This window comes from Schistocerca gregaria, chromosome 8, assembly GCF_023897955.1.
Source record: "Schistocerca gregaria isolate iqSchGreg1 chromosome 8, iqSchGreg1.2, whole genome shotgun sequence".
NCBI lineage: Eukaryota > Metazoa > Arthropoda > Insecta > Orthoptera > Acrididae > Schistocerca > Schistocerca gregaria.
Window position 1 is genome coordinate 391,183,384 of NC_064927.1, and position 17,468 is coordinate 391,200,851.

The window sequence follows — 17,468 nt, forward strand, 5'->3', positions numbered from 1 at the left end:
CGTAGAGATGCACCAGTTGCCCCAGTCCATCGCCATCCTGTATTCCTAGTCAGCCATCTTGGAATCAGACGTCCTAGGTAGGCTCCTGCTTGTATTCTAACTCTCAGATTGTGACGTCATAGAGCCAGGGCCAGTATTCCAAGTAAATCAGCACAACAATGTGTCATCTCAGATTTCCTGACAGTTAATACTTGGGACAACAGCTCTACTTCCATTGGGATCACGCTAGCGCAATTGGTCTATGTTTTAATTTCCCGCGAAAATTGGAATTCATTTTATGCATAGGGGGAACAGTCTTTGTCAGAGGGGAACTGGGTGGTGAGTGGGGTGGGAAATTCTCACAGCTCATTGATGACATTATCGTTGACCTACTTTGCGCCAGAATGCTTGGCATAAAACAAAAATCAGTGTTGCATGTTTGAAAATTATACAAAATAAACGACATGCATTGACAGATGCCCAAGATATTTTATTGGAAATTGTAAAAAATAGTGATACTGGGAGGAACAAGAGATATTTGGTAAGAGAGGACGAAATTTGAAGGTGCAGAACATGGAAGAATACGATGGCTTAGATGAATTACCACGTCCCAAAACATAAATTGAAGATAATGTTGAAGGACATATGGAAACTGGATCGTGAATTTACTTTCAAAACTTTTCTTAAGAATTTCTTTTATTTGCTAGCGATTCATCAAGAACATTAACACATTTAATCACCCTTTGTGAGCGTGGAAGTAGTTGCCAGGGTATCGTCAGGAGTGCCCCAGGGAAGTGTGATAGGGCCAATATTATTTTCTATATACATATATACATGTGGGTAAAATCTCCGGTTGCTTGCTGATAATGTCGTGGTTTACAGCAAGGTGGCGAAGTTGAGTTACTGTGAGAGGATACGAGATGACTTAGGCATTATTTCCAGTTGGTGTGATGAGTGGCAGCTAGCTCTAAATGAAGCGGGGGCTGTGTGGAAGGGACTGGGCATTTTTTTAGGTTAGAGGACCTCAGGGAACCATAGAAGGGGCGTCCGTCTAAAAGGGGACAGGTAAAACACAGTAAGTTAGTTGTAGAAACGATCGGTGTTGTAGATGTAAATTGCCGTTGCTGTGTTGGGAAAGAACCAGAGCTCCAAGCCCTTATAGAAAGCACTGAAGCTCAAACAGCTATAAGTACAGAAAGCTGGCTAAAGCCGGAAATAAGATCAGAAGAATTTTTTTCTAACGACCGAACAGTGTTCAGAACGGATAGATTAAATACAATTGGTGATGGTTTATTTATTGCTGTCATAATTAGTTTGCCTTGAAGTGAAATTGAAGTAGATAGTTCCTTCGAAATAGTATGTGTAGAGGCTATACTTGACAATCGGCCTAAACTATTAATTGGGTCGTTTTACCGTCCCCCCGGCTCAGAAGATATAGTTGGAGAACAGTTCAAAGCAAACTTGAGTCTCATTTCGAATAGGTACCCCACTCATACAATTATAGTCGGTGGTGACTTTAATGTACCCTCGATATACTGAAAAATTATACGTTTAAAACCGGCGGCAGGCATAAAATGTCATCCGAAATTGTACTGAATGCTTTCTCAGAAAATTATTTTGAACAATTAGTTCATGAGCCCACTCGAAGCGCAAATGGTTGTGCGAAAGCATACTTGACCTCTTAGCAACAAATAATCCCGGAAAAATAGTGAGTATCGTCACGAATACAGGGATTAGCGACCACAAGGCAGTAGCTGCTTCGCTGAATGCCTAACTCCTACAACCATAAAAAAGAAACACAAAGTATATATATTTTTAAAAAACCGATAAAAATGCTATTAACGCCTTTTTAAGAGACAGTCTGCATTCTTTCCGATCTGATCGTGTAAGCGTAGAAAAGTTGTGGAATGAATTCAAAGAGATAGTATCGACAGCAGTTGAGAGATATATACCACATAAATTAATAAGTGATGGTACACAAAGTGGGTCAGATCACCGTTGCAGGAGCAGCGTAAAAAGCGTGACATGTTTAAAAGAACGCAAAATCCCCAAGACTGGCAAAGTTTGCGTAATTTCGAAATATTGTGCGTACTTCAATGCGTGATACTTTCAATACTTTCCACAACGAAACTCTGTCTCTAAATCAGACAGAAAACCCAAAGAGATTCTGGACATACATAAAACACACCAGTGGCAAAGCGCAATCAATACCTTCACTGCGCGATAACAACGGTGAAGTTACTGATAACAGTGCCAATAAAGCAGAGTTATTAAACACGGTTTTCCGAAACTCCTTCACAAAAAAAAACTAAGTAAATATTCCTGAATTCCAATCTAGAACAACTGTCAAGATGAGAAACATAGAAATAGATATCCTCGGTGTCGCAAAGCAGCTTAAATCACTTAATAAAGCAAGGCTTCCGGTCCAGATTGTATACCAGTCACGTTCCTCTCAGAGTATGCTGATACAAGAGCTCCATATTTAGCAATTACATACAACCGCTCGCTCACAGAAAGATCCGTATCTAAATAGTGGAAAATTGCTCAGGTCACACCAATACCCAAAAAGGGAAGTAAGAGTAATCCGTTGAATTACAGGCCCATATCAGTAGCGTCGATTTGCAGTTGGGTTTTGAAACATATACTATATTCGAACATAATGAAGTACCTCGAAGAAAACAATTTATTGACACGTAGTCAGCACGGATTCAGAAAATATCGTTCTTGTGAAACACAACTATTTCTTTATACTCATGAAGTAATGGGTGCTATCGACAAGGGATGTCAGATTGATCCCATATTTTTAGATTTCCAGAAGGCTTTCGATACAGTTCCTCACAAGTGTCTTCTAACCAAACTGCGTGCCTACGGAATATCGCGTAAGTTGTGCGACTGGATTCGTGAATTCCTGGCAGAAAGGTCACAGTTCGTAGTATAGACGGAAAGTCATCGAGTAAAACAGAAATAATATCCGGCGTTCCCCAAGGAAGGGTGATAGGCCCTCTATTGCTCCTGATCTACACTCCTGGAAATTGAAATAAGAACACCGTGAATTCATTGTCGCAGGAAGGGGAAACTTTATTGACACATTCCTGGGGTCAGATACATCACATGATCACACTGACAGAACCACAGGCACATAGACACAGGCAACAGAGCATGCACAATGTCGGCACTAGTACAGTGTATATCCACCTTTCGCAGCAATGCAGGCTGCTATTCTCCCATGGAGACGATCGTAGATATGCTGGATGTAGTCCTGTGGAACGGCTTGCCATGCCATTTCCACCTGGCGCCTCAGTTGGACCAGCGTTCGTGCTGGACGTGCAGAGCGCGTGAGACGACGCTTCATCCAGTCCCAAACATGCTTAATGGGGGACAGATCCGGAGATCTTGCTGGCCAGGGTAGTTGACTTACACCTTCTAGAGCACGTTGGGTGGCACGGGATACATGCGGACGTGCATTGTCCTGTTGGAACAGCAAGTTCCCTTGCCGGTCTAGGAATGGTAGAACGATGGGTTCGATGACGGTTTGGATGTACCGTGCACTATTCAGTGTCCCCTCGACGATCACCAGAGGTGTACGGCCAGTGTAGGAGATCGCTCCCCACACCATGATGCCGGGTGTTGGCCGTGTGTGCCTCGGTCGAATGCAGTCCTGATTGTGGCGCTCACCTGCACGGCGCCAATCACGCATATGACCATCATTGTCACGAAGGCAGAAGCGACTCGCATCGCTGAAGACGACACGTCTCCATTCGTCCCTCCATTCACGCCTGTCGCGACACCACTGGAGGCGGGCTGCACGATGTTGGGGCGTGAGCGGAAGACGGCCTAACGGTGTGCGGGACCGTAGCTCAGCTTCATGGAGACGTTTGCGAATGGTCCTCGCCGATCCCCCGGAGCAACAGTGTCCCTAATTTGCTGGGAAGTGGCGGTGCGGTCCCCTACGGTACTGCGTGGGATCCTACGGTCTTGGCGTGCATCCGTGCGTCGCTGCGGTCCGGTCCCAGGTCGATGGGCACGTGCACCTTCCGCCGACCACTGGCGACAACATCGATGTACTGTGGAGACCTCACGCCCCACGTGTTGAGCAATTCGGCAGTACGTCCACCCGGCCTCCCGCATGCCCACTATACGCCCTCGCTCAAAGTCCGTCAATTGCGCATACGGTTCACGTCCACGCTGTCGCGGCATGCTACCAGTGTTAAAGATTGCGATGGAGCTCCGTATGCCACGGCAAACTGGCTGACACTGACGGCGGCGGTGCACAAATGCTGCGCAGCTAGCGCCATTCGACGGCCAACACCGCGGTTCCTGGTGTGTCCGCTGTGCCGTGCGTGTGATCATTGCTTGTACAGCCCTCTCGCAGTGTCCGGAGCAAGTATGGTGGGTCTGACACACCGGTGTCAATGTGTTCTTTTTTCCATTTCCAGAAGTGTATATTAACGACATAAGAGACAATCTGAGTAGCCGTCTTAGATTGATTGTAGGTGATGCTGTCGTTTACCGTCTTGTGAAGTCATCAGATGACCAAAACAAATTGCAAAATGATTTAGATAAGATATCTGTATGGTGAGGAAAGTGGCAATTGACCCTGAATAAAGAAAAGTGTGAAATTATTCACATGAGTACTAAAAGAAATCCGCTAAATTTCGATTACGCGATAAGTCTTACAATGCTCAAGGCTGTAAATTCAGCCAAATACTTAGGGATTACAATTACAAATGCCCTAAATTGGAACGATCACATAGATAATGTTGTGGGTACAGCCAACCAAAGACTGCGATTCATTGGCAGAACGCTTAGAAGGTGCAACGTGTCTACTAAAGAGCCTGCTTACTCCACGCTTGTCCGCCCTATTCTGGAGTATTGCTGTGCGGTGTGGGACTGACGGATGAAATCGAAAAAAATCAAAGAAGGCCAACTCGTTTTGTATTATCGCCAAACAGGGGAGATAGTATCACAGACATGATACGTGAATTGGAGTGGCAATCATTAAAAAAAGGCGTTTTTCTTTGCGACGGGATCTTCTCGTGAAATTTCAATCACCAGTTTTCTCCTCCGATTGCGAAAACATTATGTTGCCAACCAGCTACATATGGAGAAATGATCATCACGATAAACAAGAGAAATCAGGGCTCACGCAGAAAAATTTTAGGGCTCGTTTTTTCTGCGTGCCGTTCGAGAGTGGAACGGTAGAGAGCCAGCTTGAAGGTGGTTCAGTGAACCCTCAGCCAGGCACTTTATTGTGAATAGTAGAATAATCACGTAGATGTAGATGTAGCTGTAAAAAGATGTGAGTCGATGCGGATGCGTAGGGAAAAAGAAACCAGTAATTTCAAACACAACATTAGTATTTTCATGCTTGACACAATCATGTGGTTTAAATAGCTGGGCGTAACGTTGCAAAGCTATAACCAGTGCAACGAGCATGTGAGGACTATGGTAGGGAAGGCGAATGTTCGACTTCAGTTTATCGGGAGAATTTCAGGACAGTGTGAGTCATCTATAAAGGAGACCGTATGTTGGATGCCGTTCTTTACTACTGCTCGAGTGTTTGGGATCCGCACCAGGTCGGTTTAAAGGTAAACATCGAAGCATTTCAGAGGCGGGATACTAGATCTGTTACTGGTAGGTGCAAACAACAAGCAAGTAGTACAGAGATGCTTCGGGAACTCACACGGGAATCCCTGGGGAAGGAGACCTTGTTTTCGAGGAACATATTGAGAAAATTTAGAGAATTGGCATTTGTAGCTGACAGCAGAACTATTGTACTCCCGCCAACGTACATTTCGAGTAGCGGCCATGAAGATAATATACGAGAATGTAGCGCCAATACAGAGGGATATAGATAATCGTTTTTCCCTCGCTCTGTTTACGAGTGGAACAGGAAGGAAAATGACTTATAAGGTGCAGGACACCTCCGACGTGCACAATACGGTGGCTTGTGGAGTATGTATGTAGATGCAGATGCAGATATGTTCTGAACTGTTTCGAAATACAGGGCTGTTTCCTGATAGGCCTTTTAGCCACTATAGCGCGCGCCTATAAGGACTAAATTTCAACTGCGATTTGATTCCTTTTTGCACATATTTCCTTACGCCAGCAATAACGGAAGCGTCCCTGTTGTTCTATAGATTTAATTAATTAGTTAATTGATGTTCAAGACTTAATGCACAGTGATCTTTGACATGTGCAAAGGAGGTAAATGATTCGCATATGTTTACCTTAGAATGACTTACAAAACAATCTTTGGTCACGTTTTCTTGATTGAGTCTACTAATTGTCCCACATTTTCTTCCCATTTCAGTTTGCCCTTGTATGAAAATAAGAAAAAAGTTCAAACAGCCAACATTTAGATTGCCAGTTTCAGCAAAATAAGTTGACATCTTAGGATATGTAAAGCATTGATTGAAATTGTAAGCCCAACGGGTTCGTCTTTACTGGGGTGTGACATATTTTTACATAACAAGGATATACTGTGTACATCATACCTTATGCAATACGTTTCAATGAATCTCGACCACATGCACATTACACAGTCTCACATCATAAGAAGACATTTCAATAGCATGAAAACCATGGTATATCGGCATGTCAAGTACAGCACAAACTTTACATAAAATGTCATGCGTATTGCACCGACTATACATGCTCGGGTTCGTACAATAGCCAAATGAAGACAAATTATGAAGTAAAAAGTTACGATCAACCACCAGGTGGCACCGTAGTAGTGGCAGAACACATCGTACCACGTAATGGAGAAGGGTAAAATAACATCCACGAATTATACAACTCAATTCTACAATTTGTCTGTACATATAATAAGACGTAATCGGAATTTGAGTATATTACAAAATGGTTTTATTTAAAATTTGTAAAAACATTATGAAGTATTATAAAATCATAACTGAAAGTGTTGCGTGAAGTATTATAAAATCATAACTGAAAGTGTTGTGTTTTCCTTGTATACTTAATATATATGTAGCCAAACCAGTTATGTGGCACGTGGAAAATATATCAACAGAAAAACTGACAGAACCGCACTTAATATTTAGGTAACAAGGATACGGAGACAATACAGAAAATACATGTCATAATATTCCAGACAGCACAAGAACAATTAACTGATGCAATCTTCTACCATCATATGTAAATCGCTTTGTCATGTACCACCCACAATATAGCACGAATCTAGGTACTAAGTGAATTGTTGCTCGGTGTCTAAGTGTAGTTTCAAGAGAAATAAAGCCGCCGAAAGGGAAGAATCAACTTTCTCGTTCTTACCTAAAATGTACAACTCATACCATTATGGAATGGAAAAGAAATCCCATGCTTCCTGAGCCTCTCGTAGGTGAAAGATACGGGAGACCCGCATCGCCGTAATAGGCAAGGTCTTAGTGGAGGTGGTTTGCGTTGCCTTCCTCCGACCGTAATGGGGATGATGAAGACGACACGAGAACACCCAGTCATCTAGGGGCACGTGAAAATCCCTGTCCCCACCGGGAATCGAACCCGGGACTCCGTGCGCGGGAAGCGAGCATGCTACCGCGAGACCACATCATTGTAGTGCAAGTAGTTACAAGACGGGTACAACGGAAGAAATATATCGCCATCGAGCAATTTTAACTAAATCTTTCGTGGTTTAGTGATAAGAGCACTAAAAGTACGGAAAAAGTACATGTCATAATGTATGCGGCAAGAGCGAGATCAATTAGCTTTTTATACACAATTCACGGTGTACACTTTTATATTTCCTTTCTTTTTTTCAGACGCCAGGAGCACGTTATTCTCTTGGGGTATTGCTCCGTTCTTCTCAGCCTAGATATTTGCCTTATCGAAGGATAGCTTCCTTAATTATGCGAAGATTATTTTTCGCATATCCTCACAGAGTAAAAAACAAATCACGATGCGAGACAGTTCTCAACAATGCAAGGGTTCCTGAAGCGTCCGACACCGTTGCTTAACAACAGTTCGAGACGAGTCAAACAGGAAGGAACATGAATGCGTGCGTCCCCGTTCAGCAGAGGAGTATTAAGCAAACAGTGAAATGTCCTAAGGGCACCGAGCAACGATGGCAGTCAAAAGGTAAGCCATCACAAACATTTCAGTTCTGCCAAACCATGGCAGTGAAACCACAGGCGTAAAATTGATTGCATTTTTCTGCGGACGTATAGGACAGACGCTCGCTGGCATGTGTGTTGAATGACTACACAGCAAAAACATTTGGGGTAATCTGATCTTTGTAAACCAGTCATGCAAAACGTTTTATCGCGGTTTTTCTTAGGCAGTTTGTGCTGGAAAAGAATAAATTTTATAACTCTTGTAACGAATAGCAAATTAGAATACTACTTATGCCCTTTCCTACAAAGTTTCTGTCTGAAGTGCTCTCTGAATTCGCTTGTGTAAATAATGTACATTAATTCAAGTGTACCAATATCACTTTGGCGTCTTGAGACAAACGTTTACAATGTACGTATCTTAAATAAAATATTACATCTTTATAAGAATTTTTAACGCATAATAGGTTTTCATGCATTAAGCTTTACTTCTGTCAGAAAATTAATTTGCCTTTTAAATTATAGGCACCTTATTAACTGACTGAAATGCTGTATGAAATTGTTATCTCCGCGGGCGTATAATTCGAGTCTATACAGTTTGTATCCTTGTATCCTCAATCCCTGGTACTGGGGAGATAGAGATCGCTGGAATTCGCGATACTAATGTGTCGATTCCTCTCGCCGCCAACTTCGGCGATCGGAAGACACTGTGAGCAAAGGTGTGGCTCTATAGTCGTCATTGCATAACGCCGTGTGCCATTTCGGTCGTAAGTAATGGTGTCGAGAGTAACTCGCGACCGTAGCTGTTGACTTTGTGCAGTGACGCCACTTCTTGGTGCGCATTTTGAATTTTATTTATTTATAGCGTTATTGGTTGACATATTCTCTTTGGTTTCGAGACAAAATTTAAATTTCTGTTTTGTATCAGAAAGAAAATACTGTCTCTTCTATTTCGGCGGGATTCTATTATCAGTATTTCTTTAATTTATCAGTTTAATTTATTTGTATCCAGAATGAGCGTAGAAAAATTGAGTTTGTGCTATTATGTAATTGTATCAAAGTACAGGAATTATAAAGCAATGAAAACATAAATGATATATTCATTTATAGCTACACAAAAAACAACAAAGAAATTAATGGAATATAAATTAAAAACACTACCAATTTTACTAATTACACTGCCTCAGTGAATTTTAAACCCCATTCTGTATTGTGTTTTACACAGTGAGACATCATCTAGCATCAAAATTCCAAGCAGAGACACGAATAACACTAATAATATTTATAATACTATTCCACGTCCTAAATTCAATATCAGTGCAGTATCGAGCATTTCACTTATTTCCGAACAATAAATGCATGCTAAAATTTCTTTACAAAAAGCTTTGCAGGTTCATGATCAGAAATTTTTAGATATCAACGTAGATTCAGACTTTTAAGAGTATCGCATTTCCATTAAGTGTTGCGCCTCTGGTCGAACAAGGCGACAGATGCTCGATTAGGACTTTTCTCTTGACTATGGTGACTCATATGGTGTTGATAGTGACTATACAAGTCCATTATGTGTCATCTGAGGGAGAAATCCCCCCCCCCCCACCTTTCCCCACCCTCACTCCCCCCGGCTATTTCCACTTTTCATTGTGCTTCTTAGGAGCTTGGTTTTCCTTCCTATGGTGCACAGCAACTCTGTTTTCCCTCGCCTTGCACGTTATTGTGGCTGCGGGTCTTATCTTGCCGACATCTTAGTTTCAGCATCAATTTCCCTCACTGTGGTTGTGAACTTTTATTTCATTCTGTCTTCCATTATTTTTTGAGCTGCCGATTGTTGGAACGTCACCCTTTTAGTTATGCATTGTCTTGCCTTCAGTGGTGCCAATGGCGAAACATGTGTAGCTCACATTTTGTAATTTTGTTTAAGTATTTGTCTACATACATATTTACTAGCGATGTGTATATGTGAAATATGGTCTAAGGCAATGACACATAGTATATGGCAATCATTAACTGCCCAGTGTACCGAGTCTGTTGTCATTCTGTTTTTGTTGCTATTTTAACAGTTGTTATATGTCGGACTTTCGAGATTGCTTCGAAATGATGCCGAACACATGCAGATGGCAACGCTGACGTCAAGTATTTGTGTAAATTATATGTGCTGCGTCACTGTAACACCGATAGTACTATTGGAACATGTATCTGACATATTTAGTTCCAAGGACTGTAACCCCCCGCCTTCCACGGAAACCTGACAGAACAGGCGCCAATAAAGAGGTTATGCATCTAATGCCCATCTCGTTCCTGAGCGTGAAATCACTACGTGGTCTCTCTGACAGAATGAATGACTTTCTAATTCGACTGCCACAGATCTACAGTGAATTCGTATAAAAGTTTTCCACCTGTGGTTCGAAAGAATATACAAAGTCGACATAAGGAAGTACAGTAAACATTAAGACTGTAACTTAGTGACAGCTGTTTCATAGGCCGTCCGTGTGTGAACTACATGTTGATCAAATGGCCGATATTGTAGTAACTGATACAGTCGATCTTTCAGAGAATGTTAACAATAGGGAAGTGGAAATAGGTGCTGAGAATCTGGATGGTTAATTTAGCGTAACCAAAAACTCAGAATTCAATGCAGCAGCGGTGATTAAAAAACTGCCAATGGAGCCAGACCAGATATAAATCAGACCTAACGCATATTTCAATTAAAGTAAATGAAAAACTACTGTTACGAAATTAAAATAAAACAATCTGTCTGCATCCTTCACACTGAAGAATGGCCATCTCAGAAATCAATTTCAGACTAAATATAAGTACAACAGTGCGGGGACTGAAAGAGCCACAGGAAAACTGGAGATATGTGAACACAGCTATCTGCTACTAATACTTCTAATTGATCAGTAAGCAGAACCATGAAATCACTACTGTAAAAAAGAGATTGTGTCCACAATAGAATTGCCAAAATTAAATCCTCTGGTGGGGATCAACTTAATGATGTGAGAGCTAGAAGCAAAAGTTAATGACATCAGTAATCATTTCTAATTGCAGACGAACTGCAGAATTTGAGGGCGAAATTTTTTGAAAAGATACTGGGATGGTATGGAAAGAAATAAGCTACGTGTGTATTGTTAATGTACCTGTATCCCTCACGGTTATCTGCTTGAATTAGAAAACGGTTGTAAGGGAAACCTAATCATAATATATATCTTGTGGCTTTTATCAAAGAAAAATTAAAATGCTTTCTCTCAAAGCTGCCCTGAAAGGTAGAAAATTGAGATATTTGTCAGATACATAAAAATGGAGCTGACGAACAGTCCAACAAAATACCTGAAAATTGTAAGGGTGTTTAACATATTCGAAACTACCTTACAGGCCATAAGCGTACAGTAAAGAAATCTAGTATTATCTGCTCTCAGTTACGAGCGAAATGATGAGACAGCGTGCGACTCACACACCTGCTCCTTCTCCTGCCCCCCCCCCCCCCCCCCGCCCTCTCCTGACATATCCTGCGTCAGCTACAAATGTTCCTGCGCATCAAACACATGGAATACCTTCGCCAATCAAATATATCTTACAAAATCGAACCCAAATATGCTATAATATCATGTAGCGTTGAGAATGTATACTTACCATTGCGTCTCCAGCACCAGTCTCACCTTCCTTATATCGTCACAGTCCTGAGTTCTACCCATCCTATCTAATACCTGCCCTACCTCTTCCTTTTCTAAATGAAATGGAAGCTACAACCAATCTACCACGTCCCGCGTAGTGAGTTGGTAGCGTCTCGTAAGCCCGCCAGATGAGCATACAGAGCCATAACGCGAGGTGACCGTGAAAAAAACACCGAGTGTCAACCTGCCAGGAAAGGAGTCTGCAGGGCAGACTGGGACAAACACGGAAGTAAGAAAAAAATGGCTCTAAGCACTATGGGACTTAACATTTGAGGTCATGAGTCCCCTAGACTTAGAACTACTTAAACCTAACTAACATAAGGACAACACACACATCCATGCCCCAGGCAGGATTCGAACCTGCGACCGCAGCAGGAGCACGATTCCGGACTGGAGCGTCTAGAACCGCTCGTCCACAGTGACCGGCTGGAAGTAAGAGAGCGTGACAGCACGGAGAAGTAACAACACGAAAACACAAGCGACCTTAGACCGAGTAATCAAGAATCTGGCTTGCACTAGCATATGACTGGCTCAGGATGCTACGGGATAGGCTCAGTAAAACTATTGATTCCAGAGGCAGTGCCCAAGGAGTGAGATACTAGCATATGCTTGCACTAGCATATGACTGGCTCAGGATGCTACGGGATAGGCTCAGTAAAACTTTTGATTCCAGAGGCAGTGCCCAACGAGTGAGATACTAATGCTGCTTACAGTTGAGTGTGGATCACTCCGAACAACTCCTCGTCGTATTTCTATACCCTCATCTACACTAAAAAAAGAACGAAGGAATTATCTGAATTGGACGGAAACAGAAAAGGTGAGGCGCATGCACAACCAAACAGATGATTACTGTTTCAGAAAAGCTCAATGATTTATTCAAGAGAAAGAGCTTCACAAATTGAGGAAGACAATAACGTGTTGGTCCACCTCTCGCCCATCTGCAAGCAGTTATTCGGCTTGGAATTGATGATTAGAATTGTAACTGGCACCAGTTCTGACACCACTGATGGCCGTTGTCACTGCCCTCTTTCAAGCAGATCGTGCGATCTCCAAGCTCCAGGCTGCCGTTCCGTCCCGCCCCGATGTTGTGTCTCCGGAGGCGGAATATGGCCCGAACAAGTACATAGAAAACATAATACAAGTTTATGCAGAATACTTATAACATTGCTGCCAGACTGGCACCTACAAGCGGAGACCAGCACAGGTCCGTCCCGACGCTCGACTGACGTGGCACCCTCTGCCTCAAGCTAAAATTGCCTGTCTATTTACACTGGTTCTCCCTCGCTTCTGACGTAATCTCAGAGAGAGACAGATACTATGGCAGGGATAAATTCCCACACGTAAGCCACTTACGAATCGCCACTCTTGGCTCTGGCGTAGTGCCTCACCTCATACATCGCAATAACTTAAAGCAACGCTGCAGTTTCCTGCCTCGTTGTAGCTCCACTCAAAACAAATCGTGCGTGCAATACCACCATCGCAGGTCCGCGCCCGCGAGTGCATGTTTACCTTGCCTGGTCCGCTGGCTGTCGACTGTTACCACACTCTGCCAGCGGCCCCAGATTTCATCGCCCAACTGCGCCTTCATTGAATTTTGATAAAATTTCCCTTTCCCTCGACTAGGAATGACGCTAGGGATTTCGTACCAAATTCTGTCCTATTGGCGCGTTAGATCGTCATATTCCCAAGCCGTGTTATGGGCGACAGTCAGGTTGACATCTCACTGCAGTCCAGGGCTTCTCCAGACACGTCTTTGGCCTGGAATCACATTGAGTGGAGCAGAATTGTTTTCAGTGATGAGTGCCGACCACCAGCGAAGACGGGTCTGGAGATGCCCCGGACAGTGGCCGGATAACAACCTCACTGTCACCCGGAATACTACCTGACGACCAGGACATGGGGCGCTATTCCATTTCATTGCGGGACCCCTTTCTCATCTGGGGCGCTGACCGCAAGGCGGTACATCGACGATATCGTACGCCCCGTTTTTTTGCCCTCCATGGAAAGCCATCCTGAGCTTACATTTCATCAAGATGACGACGGCCCGCACACGGCGAGAGTTTCTACCACTTGTCTTCATGCCTGCCAAATCCTATACTATGGCCACAAGGTCGCCGGATTTCTCCCCCAATTGAGAACGTTGAGGAACAGTATGGGGAGGGCCTTCGAACCAGCTCGGTATTCTGACGATCTAACGCACCAATTTGACAGAATTTGGCACGATATCACTTAGGGAGGACATCCAACAACTCTGTCAATCCATGGCAAGCAGAGTAACTGCTTGCATAAGGGCCAGAGGTGGATCAATGCGGTATTTGACTTGCTCAATTTGTGAAACTCTCTGTCTCGAATAAAGATTTCAATTTTTCTGAAATTGTAATCATTTATTTGTCTGTACATTTACATCACACCTACCGATTTCTGTATCATTCGGATAATTGCTTCATGATGCAACGTTATTTGGCCTTAGAGTGCATGTCATCTATTTATGTTGCGTACAGTATGTCATTTATGTACCTTTTAGTTAGTTAAATGGCCGATAGCTGGCCGGCCGCTGTGGACGAGCGGTTCTAGGCGCTTCAGTCCGGAACCGTACTGCTGCTACGGTCGCAGGTTCGAATCCTGCCTCGGGAATGGATGTGTGTGACGTCCTTAGGTTAGTTAGGTTTAAGTAGTTCTAAGTCTAGAAGACTGATGACCTCAGATGTTAAGTCCCATAGTGCTTAGGACCATTTGGACCATTTTGAGCTACCGATGGAAAGAAAGAAAACTCATCATCTGAAGTATCTGCATCTGACGAGGACACCTTTCTCTGTATAACTGCAACTGTGTCCGCGTTGCAACATCAATATCCCCCCCCCCCCCCCTCCTGACAACGCCCAAAATTAAAACCACATCCATTCTCATATTTCTCCATCTGTAATACCGTCTGCTTCGAAGTCCCTCACCTGAGAAACATAACCAAGAACCCACAGCAACGCCACTACTTCTTTGGGTCATCAGTCTTCACAGTGGTTTGATGCGGGCTGCCACAACTTCCTCTCCTGCGCCAATCTCTTCATTTCAGAATGCCATCACAACCTAAGTTCTAATGGACAGGCCACCATGACATTTTTTCCTGTGGATACAGATTACATGTTTGTCATTCTGTGGTTTCTATTGCGTTCTCCATCCGCAGCCTGTGGTAATTCCTGATTATTCCTCTATTACGGGCAGTTTCCTGCCTCAAGGACAAGATGGCGCTCGCTTCTCACACTTCTCAGCCAAGACCGCTACTCCCAAACAGTCACCTTATAATTTTCAAGCAACACCCATCATCTCCTTATCGAACACATCAACATAATAATTAATATTCTTGGCAGTATAGTGTATGTTCAGTTATTTTATTCAAAGTCTGAAGAGCGGCATTGTAAGCTGACGTGGTCTCCTGACCTTCATTTCTTACATATTCCGTCCTCACAATCGCATTATGCACATCAAGACGCTTCATTCGAACCCATACTCGATTAGGTAGAGTTAATTTTGTATGAATTCATGTAAGTGATATGCAAATCTAATAAGTAAATCGCAAGTGTGAACCGAGGTTGATATAGTCTAGGCTGGCGTACACAAGATGACGGCCACGGGAATTTTCGTTCTAAAGAGGCAACCAGCCCGCCGGGAGGCCCGTCCCTTCAGAGGGGTGAGTCAATACACACCTACTTCGGCCGGAGCGACCGCTCACAGAGAGGACAGCTTCTGCCAGAGCGAAGGGATAACGACCCCAGTGTTTGACTAAAAAGCAAATTCCGCTACATTGTGTGGGAGCCAGAGGAGTGAGGGAAGACAGCAAAAGATATACCCTTGCAGTTTTTCCAGAAAAAGTGGCTGTTCCATTGTTGCTCTTGGAGCGGGAACATGTAACGAGAGCGAGTGCGCTCATATGTGTACGCAAAGAGCGAGGATCAAAGTACTTCACTGGGAGATCACCTCTGTCGTTAGCGAATCGGAGTGATACTCTATACTGAGTCGCTCGCGATTAATCGTTGATCACTGTGTTGGCCTCCACACTTCTTGTGTGGTGTGAACACAGACAGAGTACTAGCTAAACGCCTGTGAGCGAATATTGAGTGGCATCGCGGTGGACTGGTTATCTGACCGGTGTACCACGCCAATAGTTAGACTAGGGGCGGATAGGAGTTCTTGACTTCACCAAGCCATAGGGAGAGTTTGATTGGCGAAGGTCAATCCAGATAGAAAGAGATAGTTGTGTTATTTGTCAGCAGCGAGCGACGCAGGCACCAGTCATCGCAGCTCACGGTATTGTGCAATACAGCGTATGCGAGCCCCATCCTTCCTCCCTAACACTACACTCCATTACATTTTTCACCCGACAGCCTTGACTATACCTAGAAAATTATTCAACTTGTGTAGGTGTGGCTCAGTCATTCTGCCAAGTAAATAACGTTCTTAAAGAAAGGGGAGAAAAAACCTTCCCATACTTTGTAAAATAATAGCATTCCTATCCACAAGAGCCAATCTACTGTTCCGAAAAGAACACGAAAATTTATTAATTTATAAGAAAAAGTTTCACTTGATTTCTCAGAATTTTTGGCAATAAATAATATTTTTCGTTCGTTTAATGTTTTTCTTACACTAACTAGCAATACTCCAGTACCCAATTATTCCACTAGTTACATAAGAATATAGAATATTTTTGTGTCTTTTTCTTACAGCGGACGACTCCAGAAGATATTTGTTGCTCAGTGTTTTTCAAGCAATATGTCTGACTTCTGTAGTAGTGTGAGGTGGAAATTGTTTCTTGCAGGAGCCAAAGGATAGTTGTTGGATCAATCCACTACGCATCTTGCCAGAATAAAACCCACACACTCACAGCATGTTGGACCACTGCTAGCCTGCACTCCATATTCTGAGTCAATCTTAATCCCTTAATACCTGAATAAATTACTATTTGAAACAAAAAATAAAAAATCGTATTTTGTAGCCTGTAATGAAGTCAAAACTAAGATGTTGTATCCGTCAGGTACAATTGGATATGGAGCACACTTGCGACAAAATGCATTTGAGAAATTGGACACTTAAAATACTTTACTTTGTAATCTGTTTATATATAACATTTTAATGATATATTGATAGAATTTGCATGATTAAAACGAAAAATAAATGATAGCGTACTTTTTTTATTATTTATGTAATACATCTACATCCGCAATTTACACTGAAGTGCCTGGCAGAGGGTTCTTCGAATCCTCTTCAGACTGTTTCATTATCGTTCCACTCTTTAAATTTAAACTGAACACTTAAATCTTTCTGTACGAACTCTGATCTCTCTTATTTGATTGTGACCGGGATTAACATTTCATGAAATGTTCTCTCCGCAACGAAAAACACGTCTGTTTTAATGAGTGCCAGACCAACTAGCTTATCATATCCGTGACGCCCTCTCTCCTATTCGATGATAATACAAAACGAGCTGCCCTTCCCTGACCATTTTCGATGTCCTCCATCTGATAACGATCCCACAAGGGACAGCAGTATTCTAGCAGAGGACAAACAAGCGTAGTGTAGACAGTATGTTCAGTAAGTCTCTTGTATCTTCTAAGTTTTATGCCATTAAAACGTACTTTGGTTTGTTTTCCCCAGAATATTATCTATGTGACCGTTCCAATTTAAGTTGTTTCTTATTGTAATTCCTAGATATTTAATCGAATTGACAGCCTTTAGATTTGTGAGATTTATCATGTAATCGAAATTTAAC